Source organism: Corythoichthys intestinalis, chromosome 14 (assembly GCF_030265065.1).
Source record: "Corythoichthys intestinalis isolate RoL2023-P3 chromosome 14, ASM3026506v1, whole genome shotgun sequence".
Classification (NCBI taxonomy): domain Eukaryota; kingdom Metazoa; phylum Chordata; class Actinopteri; order Syngnathiformes; family Syngnathidae; genus Corythoichthys; species Corythoichthys intestinalis.
The window spans coordinates 48,539,323-48,549,895 of NC_080408.1; the positions used below are offsets into that span (position 1 = coordinate 48,539,323).

The 10,573-nt window shown below is 37.3% G+C and overlaps 1 protein-coding gene across 1 annotated transcript in view; it reads right to left on the reverse strand.

Moving 5' to 3' along the window:
• LOC130930496 (rap guanine nucleotide exchange factor 4-like) overlaps positions 1-10,573 on the reverse strand; it is an 89,523-nt gene that overhangs the window by 78,709 nt on the left and 241 nt on the right. Inside the window, exon 2 of the mRNA XM_057858478.1 lies at positions 10,305-10,392. The gene's annotated coding sequence lies outside the window, so the exon portion shown is untranslated. The remainder of the gene's footprint in view (positions 1-10,304; positions 10,393-10,573) is intronic.

Genomic DNA, 10,573 nt, shown 5'->3' on the forward strand with positions numbered 1-10,573 from the left:
AATCAAATATCTTCCATGTTCTCACTTCTGTTGTCATAGAGATAATGCGCTGATTGGCTGAGAGAGCCTGCGTGGATGCGCTGATTGGCTGAGAGAGCCTGCGTGGATGCGCTGATTGGCTGAGAGAGCCTGCGGGGATGCACTGATTGGCTGAGAGAGCCTGCGTGGATGCGCTGATTGGCTGAGAGAGCATGAATGGATGCGCTGATTGGCTGAGAGTGCCTACATGCTACTAGTAGCTAGCGTGGACTGACCGCAGCAGTGTCAGCAACCTCAAACACGAGTCCCGGCATTAACTAACCCGGCACTTTGCAATCACTTTGTACATGCTTTCATGTACTTTATTTTTCATTCAAGAAAATGAGTCATACTGTGAGCAAACGTGATTTACTTATTTGACCGTGTTAAGCCGGCACTCTCGCTGCATGTGGACAACGTTGAAGATCACAACGTTAAGCAATGTTCACTAACACAACACATGCCACCAGTAGAAGACCGAATCTAACAAAATGGCATGCTCAAAGTTGACCTAGAGAAGAAAAGTGGACAACGAAAATCGCCGTTTCAATGAGGAATGGAATGACAAATATGCATCCATTTTACCAACTGCAAGTACCAAACATGTGCTTAATATGCTAAAATTCAGTTGCTCTGATAAAAAGTGAAAATGTGAAACTCCATTATGTTAAAGAGCACAAGCTCTTTTGGAGATGTTTCCTCCTGAATCAGAATTGAGAAGGCAAGAAATTAACATGTTGAAGCAGTCATATCAAGAGTCAAGCAAAGTTATTGTTAAATCTATGACACAACATAAAATTGCAATGGAGTGCTCACTCAGAGCGTCGTGGGTGTTGGCCAAACATAAGAAACCGTTCTCTGATGGAGAAATAATAAAAGAGTGTATGATTGAAGTGATGACAGCAATTTTCAAAGGGAAAGAAAAGGAGGAAATGACACCAAAAATCAAACAAATCTCACTCTCAGATTTATCAACCACAAGACTCACTGATGTACTGGCTGATGATGTGAGTAAACAGCTTTGTGACCCCCAAATGCCATTTCTCTCATTGAGCAGTGTTTTGCAGTTAAAATTACTGTCAATAATTTATGTTTGCACCTTATTGACAGAGCTTTTCATTTATGTTCTGAACAAGTGAACATGTGCTGTACTACTTGCACGTTTTCTTCTTTTGTCCAGCAGTGTTTTACAATTACAAAATGTACTGTCAATAGTTATTGTTTGCACCTTAATGACAGATCTTGTCAATTATGTAGTGTACATGTGTAAATATTGTACTTTCATGTTTTTTTTTGTTGGTATTTTTTATTTTAAATAAAAAAATGTGTTGTTAATTTTATTTTATTTATTATTATTTATCTATCTTATTTATTATTTAATCAGAATGTACATTGTACTTTTGTTTGGTCAAAAGAAAACCACCTTTACCACCTTCGACGTGCCTTGTACGACATTAATAAATGGACCCATGCCTGCATGAAAAAAAATAATTGTGGACCTTCAAGATTTGTATTTGAGGACCCCTGAAATAGAGTATAATATAGTGTTTAATATTTGTAACTCTTGGCAATGACAAATTAAGACTATTCTATTCTATTATCGGGGAGTTTCTTATGAGAGAATACAATGAATGCAAACTATGAATCCAATATGCTTCAAGCCCTCCACAGAGTCAAATGGAAATGGTAAATGGTGTTATACTAAGGGGAGATCTTGCATAAAACCAAAAGGCAAAACATTTTCTTTGTTAATATAAACTATATTTCACAAGATTGTCAAAAATAATATATATATATATATATATATATATATATATATATATATATATATATATATATATATATATATATATATATATACAAAATACTCAGAAACAAACAGTTTACATTGATTTTTTTGTTTTTACAAAGCATACATTCATATTTGCAAAACATACATGATATTTCCATATACAGAAATATTGCTATTGATAAAATACCAGAGGTGGGTGGAGTAGCCAAAAGTTTTACTCAAGTAAGAGTAGCGTTACTTCAAAATAAAATTACTCAAGTAGAAGTAAAAGTAGTCATCCAAAAGATGTACTCAAGTACAAGTAAAAATGTATTTGAGGAAAAGAACACTCACGTAATAAGTAACATTGTGAGTAACTGCTTGTACTGTTGTTGTTTTTTTTTCAAACAATGGTATTTTTTTTCCGCATCACAAAGTTATATATATGAACTGTTGTTATAATGATACTGTACAGTAAACCATTACATAATCACATAAAGCCAAAGAAATACTAAAAAAAAAAAAAAAAAAAAAAAAAAAAAAACATTTAATTCCAGCTAGAGAATATAACAGAAATGAAGCATGATTCATCCAAAGAGCATGAGTGCCCTCTAGTGGGGAAAATAGTTCCTAGTTTGAACAGAAGTGTCTGCATGATGTGCAACCTTCATAGTTACTATTATGAAATTAAAAGGATCATATCTCCGGTTTTCTGTGATCAGTAGGTGCCATATAAAAACTGGGAGAGAATTTGAAATCGGCGTTTTCGAGTCATGTTGTGGGCAGCGCTCCATGTCAAATATTTCATTTTTTTCACGGTGCTTAAAAGACACCATGTGATTGAACAGGCTGGTATGACCATAGAACGGCAAGCTTGCATCTGATTGGTGTAATGAAGTCATGTGATTCAACATGAAAGTGTCTCAAATATGGGCGTGGACGTGGATTTCTAATAGAAAAATCTTACTTTCTCTGGAACACTTATTTGAATGGGGATACCGTACTTGCCTCCTAGCCTAGTGTCAACAAAGCTAATCTGGGGCCAGACTCGGCCTGCTATTCAACATTGGAAGTTCGAGAAACCAGCGTATCCTGATTCCTGTCTGTTTTCTAGGATGGCACCACAAGGAATTTTGAAGCACATTGCACTTTTGTAAGTACTCCTAAAATGTCACGAACACATGACAGCCCCTGGTCCAGGTTCTCGAAAATCACTCCGGGTTTGCTGCACAAATCTTACCCAGACTCGTCGAAGTGCATCGTCTTTTGGAAAATTATATGTGGGGATCGCTCAGTCTTAATTTGCAACACTCTTGCATCCACCGACAACATTTGGCATTTTGTGGCGGAAAGCTCACCCAGTGAAGCATACACAACAATGCGACATTTGAATTGTAATTTGTAACTGTGACCTTGATAAATAAATGCCTATAAAACACTATGCCACTTTATTATTTTAAAACAGGTTTGGATTATGAAATGTTTCAATGGATGTTGTTTTATATCTGGGCGTTAGTTTTTCTGTTAATTTTCCCCTTTAAATCACTTAAAGTACATGTTAACATAGCTTACTTTAGTGTAGGCTAAAAGAATTAATTGAATACTTCCAATTTACTATATATTTGACTCCTAGGCTATTTTTAAGTCTCTACTTAGTTGGCGCTAAGGCTAAAACAATTGCTTCCAACTTATTTATTTGACTAAGGCTAAAGCAATTAATCGAATAACCACATATTATTTAGTTGATTCAAGACTAAAAGGATTAATCAAATATCCCTGCATCGCTCCTTAATTGACCTAAAGTTAAAACGATGAATCGAATGCTCTCAACTCATTATTCATTTGACTCAAATGCTAAAACGATGAATCAAATCATCAGATATCAGTATTACTGTAGTTGACATCTTAGGCTGAAAAAATGAATCGAAAACTCTTATCACAATTTGTTGACTCTAAGGCCAAATCGATTAATCGAATGTTTGCAAAACAATATTCCTTCGACTCGCTAACAAAATTCACTGTTTAAATGGATTAATGTATTTCTAGTGGTACAAGGGCTCCCTCTAGTGGTAATGACCAAACTGCGTTACGTTACAAAGGGATATTTTAATTGAATCATTATTATTTGTTCATTCACTACAAGCCCTCCCAGTTCAAATGGATTGGACGTCGATCCTCGAAAATGGCAGCCAATGAGTTAAAGTAACCAAATATTAATGAATGTAGCAATGTGTTGTAAATTTAAAGATGTTTATCATTAGTAGACGTTAGGCTGCTCGATAATTAGATTTTGAATCGATATTGACCTTTTTTGTTCAAACGATGTTATAAAACGTTCAAATCAATAGGTTTGACTGTCAAAACAGCACCATTTTGGTTCATTTAAGCCAACGTAGTTTCCTCTGTATTTCCGCTTCCTCCCATGAAAGCGCGTCATCTTAAACAACAAGAACAACTTTTGCCCAGCCCAGTGTGTCTGTTCCTCTGTCTCGTTTTCCTGTCAATATTGCTGCTACTAGATTACAGTAACTAAAACCATGTCATGTTGTTTTATGTTTTAATACAATAACATATTTTGGTAAGATGCATAGGTCCACATTTGAAAACTGAATCTATTTGCACATTGTTCATTGGCCTATTAATATGTTTGACCTGACGTCTTCTGTTAATGAGGTGGTCATAAACCTAAGGGATTATTAGGGCCCGAGCACTAGGCGTGCGAAGGCCCTATTGTTTTGCAAAGGATTTTTTTTTTTTTTTTTTCTTCAGGGCAAATGAAAACGGCCAATTTGGAGGCCTGAACATGCGCGAAAAGTCACCAAAATTTGCACATACGTGCGGAAAATTGTAAATTTCGATAATTTAACAACGTTGCAAAAAAATGTAACAAAATGGCTCAGTGGCGCCCCCTTGAAATTTTAAAATTGGCCTATAACATTAGGGTTTGTCAGCGTAGAGCAATGAAATTTGGGGAGTCTATACCTTGTCTAAAACCGCTTCAAAAAAGCATTGGCACCCATATTCCAAACCCAACAGGAAATCGGTTATTTTGGATCGAATATGAAATTTTTATCGATTTACAGGGTGCACATTTGAGACCTTTTCGCCGAGGGAGTTAGTTGGATCATCTTCAAAATTGGTGGGACTGTTCAGGAGACATATGAGATCTTAAGTTTGTAAAATGGTGTGTTTTCATTCACGGGTCTGACCTGGGCGTGGTGCCAAAGTCGGCCATTTTTTCGGCAAAACACCGAATTCAGTAAATGGCTAATAATTCCTTGACACAACTTTCAATCTTTTTCATATCTGCCATGTATATGTGGTATCCCAACCTGAACACGACTGCATTGAAATATTACCCATTAGGCCTAGCGCCCCCTAGTGAGAACAGGAAATGCCTTTTTTTACGAGACAGGTTCCTCCTCCAAGGGAAAAAAATCTGTTGACCTCAATCCTGCATCAGGGGAGCCTTAAGACCTGTGTTCAGGTGCCTGATGAAAAATATTGAGGTTTCGTTGAAGCGGAGGGGTCCAAACATGAAAGTGAAAATGATTGTCAACAATTTGTCTCGCAAAATACTTTGAACAGTCATAACTCAGCAGATATACAACATATCTGCGCCAAACTTCCCATGCTTGTTGAGAGTCATACCCTGAAGGGTCCTGTAGGGGTCATTTGCATCAACTCTACAGTGCCAACTAGTGGCGACAGAAAGGAGTTTTAAAAAAGGCCTTTCCTATTGGGTTTTTTCAACGTAGAGCAATGAAATTTGGGGAGTAGATACCTTATGCCTAACTGCTCAAAAAAGCCTCTTGCACCCATATTCCAAATCCAACAGAAAATCGGGTATTTTGGATCGAATGTGAAATTTCTGTCCATTTCTAGTACAGTTTACATTTGGAGGCCTGGACATGCACGAAAACTCACCAAATTTTGCACATACATGCGGCTTTGTGTGGATTTCGATAATCTTGCAACGTTACAAAAAAATGTAACAAAATGGCTCAGTGGCGCCCCCTTGAATTTTTCAAAAAGGCGTTTCCTATTAGGTTTTTTTAACGTAGAGCAATGAAATTTGGGGAGTCGATACCTTGTGCAAAACTGCTCCAAAAAGTCCCTTGCACCCATATTCCAAACCCAACAGGAAATCGGGTATTTTGGATCGAATGTGAAATTTTTATCAATTAACAAGGTGCACATTTGAGACCTTGTCACAGAGGGAATCAGTTGGATCATCTTCAAAATTGGTTAGACAATTCAGGAGACATATGAAATCTAAACTTTTCAAAATGGTGCGTTTTCATTCATGGGTCTGACCTGGGCGTGGTGCCAAAGTCGGCCATTTTTTCGGCAAAATGACAAATTCAGTAAAGGACTAATAGCTCCTTGAAACAACGTTCAATCTTTTTCATATCTGGCATGTATGTGCGGCATCCCACCCTTAACACAAGTGCATTGAAATATTACTCATTAGGCCTAGCGCCCCCTAGTGGGAACAGGAAATGCCTTTTTTACGAAACAGGCTCCTCCTCCAAGGAAAAAAAATCTATTCACCTCAAACCTGCATCAGGGGAGCCTTAAGACATGTGTTCAGGTGCCTGATGAAAAATACTGAGGTTTGGTTGAAGTAGAAGGGTCCAACAGGAGAAGTAAAAATGACTGAAGCCATTTCGTCTCACCACAAGTTTTGAACAGTCATAACTTCTGCAACATATTTGCGTGAAACATATCGTGCTTGTTGAGTCATAGTCTGAAGGGTCCTGTAGGGGTCATTTGCATCAACCCTACAGCGCCAACTAGTGGCAATAGAAAGTCACTCAGTTTTTAAAATATATGTCCAGTTCTTTTCAGGTTGGTCATTGTAGTTTCAAGACCTTTTAAAATACTTATTTTACGGCCCATGTCCACATGTCTCTGTCTGTTGCTGTGATGACCCTTTATTCGCTCCTTTTTTGTAGTCCTCTGTCCAATAGGGGTTTTTATCTCTTAGGTGTGTGAATGTAAAGAGGCAACTTTCGCGCATGTTAGGTTCTAATGAGATGATTAGAGAGGACGATCTGCCACCACCCTGACCTGCACACTGTCCGAGTTGCATGACGTCCGAGTTGCGCTAGATTGCGAGGGCCCGTTCAGTCCTGCTTGCAGGCCTAGTTCTGTTTGTTACCTTCATTGGTGTGCATATTTGTGTTTTAGAAAAGGTGAGCGCCACCTTGCATATTGTTATTGTTGAGTGAAAGCTTTGTAAGAATCATTCATTTATGTGCTGTCACATTCTGGTTTTACTTACATCACCTGAGCCTGGCTGCCTACCCACTTCACCTGACTGACTACTAGATTGACTGACTGGCTAGCTGGTTGGCAGACTGACTTGTTGACAGACTGTTTGGTTTACAGACAGACTGACTGACTGACTGACTGACTGACTGACTGACTGACTGACTGACTGACTGACTGACTGACAACCTATTCTCATATATGATTTTGTTTCAATTGGTATATGCACTTTCCTTTTTAATTATCGCTTCAACTAAGAACAGAGCTGGAGTCTGTTGTATAAATAAAATGCTCTTAATTCCAAGTGATTGTTCTGTGTATATTAACAGAGTTAAATTCACTGGCACTTTCTGTTCTAATAAAGAAAGAATAAGTTTAGAATAATACAAGAGATTCCTGATAGTTTATTTCACATTATTTTTAATATGGCAAGAAAGAAACAGCGTCTCCAACCAGATCTCTCTTCAGCACTTTCACTTAACTTACTTTACTTACTTCCCATCGATTTGGTAAGAAAAGTATTTTACCCTTTTATAAACTGTCACATTGCCGTAAGGCAACGTTTATAAAAGAGCAAAATATTGTAGCGACTGTTATTTATCGGTTCCGTCGCAATGGATAATGGGTACTCGTGACAACGAAAAGCGCTATGTAACACCATTTACCATTTACCACGACTGCGAGTAGTGATTGCTATTGTTATGTCATGTGTGTTCTGTTCAATAAAGTGTCTTCTTGGGATTGTGAGGTGTGTGGGCCACAAGAACAGCAAGTGAGTAAAGCAAAAGTCAGTGTATGTCCTTCTTCCCCACGTCGCTCGCCACAATATTTACTTACCAAATCGATGCGAAGTAAGTGAAGGTGTTGAAAACAGCTCCGGTTATACTATATAAGCTTATACTACTGATTGTTCATCTCATCGCCTAGCATTAACAAAACATTCGGCAGCGTGTCAAGAGCCAATGTCTCTTGTGTCTTAAATACATTGTTGAGCATTTTAAAATACCGTAGTTTAATTCCCCTGAGTTAATCCACTGAGTGTTCTCCATTTATTTGGGGGTAGGTGTCATTACGGTTTGAAAATGTGTTATTAATTAAATCAGCATGTGCTGTTTACATAGTAGAATTATTTCAGGTTAAAAAATGAAGTTCACCTGCATATGATTTTTTTTCACCTGCATATGATGAATGAGGAGCACTAAAGCTAACTAAGGTATCACTTCAGTACAAGAAGCTTACAATAAATAGTTTACTGTAATCTAATTCATTCAAGTTAATTTTATCACTGCCAAACTCAATATAAACCAAGGGCGGAAGATTTGGTCCCAACATTGGTAGGGACAATAGCAATAACAGCATAACCTGCATGTACACTTTTTGCTGGGGACGGGACATAAATAAAACCAAACAGATTGGGTGAACGGGGGTCAGGGATACATTTACACGGATATGAACCTAATTGATTGGTAGGCTAAATGATCAATATAAAATAAATCTGTACTGACTTATACCAACGTTCATATGTATTAGTTCAAGTGATTGATGGTTCAAATCAAACCTTTAATTTAAAAAACTACGAAAGAAACATTTAGAAAACTTCAAGAATAAATGCCAGGATTTTTGTTTTGTTTAACAAATTTAAATGCAATATTGTTATTATTGCAATATTTGAACAGAATTTAAATAACCGTACATTAACATACACGATAATCTCTTAACTATCCAGAATCCAAAAAATAAACAATATTCTTAAGACCACTCAACATTGTCTAAATAAAGAAATTAAATACAACTTAAAAACGTCTTAGTTAGGGAATACCAAAAATAGATAAAAATCGAACCTTCCTTCAGTTAAAACACTACTGCTTTTGTCCACATACACAACCAAACTCAACAAAAAAATGTTAAAGCTCCTTTGAGCTGCTTTAAGACCACATAAATCAAATAAGAATGAAAATTGAGGAGAAGGGGTTAAACCTCGGTTCATTACATTTCTCACAATTAACGTTAACAGTAGAAAACATACCGAAGGACACTTCTCTCTAAGCAGATTCCTACTTACATTTAGCAGGTTAGCAACTTCATACAGTTTTATGTTATACCAACTCTGATGCAGGTCGGACTTTCAGTCGCAAAATTAGTGTTGTGTTCCCCACCTCCACAACATTGACATCTTTTTACATTACCTATAATGGTTGCTGCTGCTGGCCGAAATAAAATTCTAATATCCCTCGCCTTCAAAGGGGGCGGAGGAGGCGGCATGCTGTCGACATGTTGTATTCTGTCTGGGCTGTGAGTGCATGTGTATGTGTGTGGGGAGGGGGTCATGTCATCAGCCAATCAAACGTGTGTTGAGGGGGGAAAAAATGGACCGGCACATTAAGCAAGTGAAAAGGGGTAAATGTCAACCTAAACATAATCAAAGTAATTCACTTAATAATAGTCGGGTCAATTCTATCCATACAACATATGGAAAGACAATCTCAATTACCTATACAACTGAGGTCATGATATAATGCCAATAAGGTTGCTTAAAAGTTGGTGGGGACAATTTGAGCATCCTGAAAAGTTGCTAGTGTCATGTCCCTACCGTCTCTATGCAAATCTACACCCTTGATATAAACAATTCACTATAAACCAATTTTTTAGGTTAATTTGAGTCCTGAAAACTTGAAATAAATAAGTAAATTCCATTTAATTAATTTGCGTAACATAAATTACATTTTCTATGGCAGCAAGTGTTTGCTAAGTAATTGCATATTTTTAAAGTCAATTTACCATGTTTAACAATGTACATAAAACACACTGGATTGGAAATAAAGGTATATAATCCAAAATCTTTCATAGTTTGTGAAATTCATTACGAAAGAAAACAGTTGTGAGAAAGTCAAGGTGACCTACTACTGGTGAGAATGATGGTAAATAAGCGCAAACTAATTACATTTCTCACTTTCTTTTATCTATTACTGTTATTTAGTTTCCAGGCTTTTGTCATCATTCCTTTTTGTCCACATGAAGTTCATTGTGAACATTTTTGCCTCCCGCTGTCACACCCAATCCAAACTGTCAATAAAAAAATCCTATTTCTCTCTCAGGAATTTATTTCACACCCATCCCAATTTCATCTAATTTATTCTAAGAAGTAATTTACTTCGCCCCCCTCCCTGTTTTTTGGTTCACCTCATTCCGATGACAGTTTTTTCATTGGCCAGTATTTTTATCAACTAGGTCCCACAGCCACCTGGGATGATGGTCTGTATTCAGATCCAGGTCACAGTCAGTGAAACCAGTCTGCTTTCTGTGGGTTGGTCCGGTCCACTCTGCTTCATCTGCAACTCAAGATAGCTTCAGACTTCAGAAAGACACAAGAAGTGCCAACATACAGGTGAGACACACATACACCAACACACTCCATCATCTACATTAGCAACAAGTACTGTTAGTAGATGAAAAGAAGTAGGACTACCATGATGGTAATGCTGCAGCCCATACAACGGTATTTTTGTGATT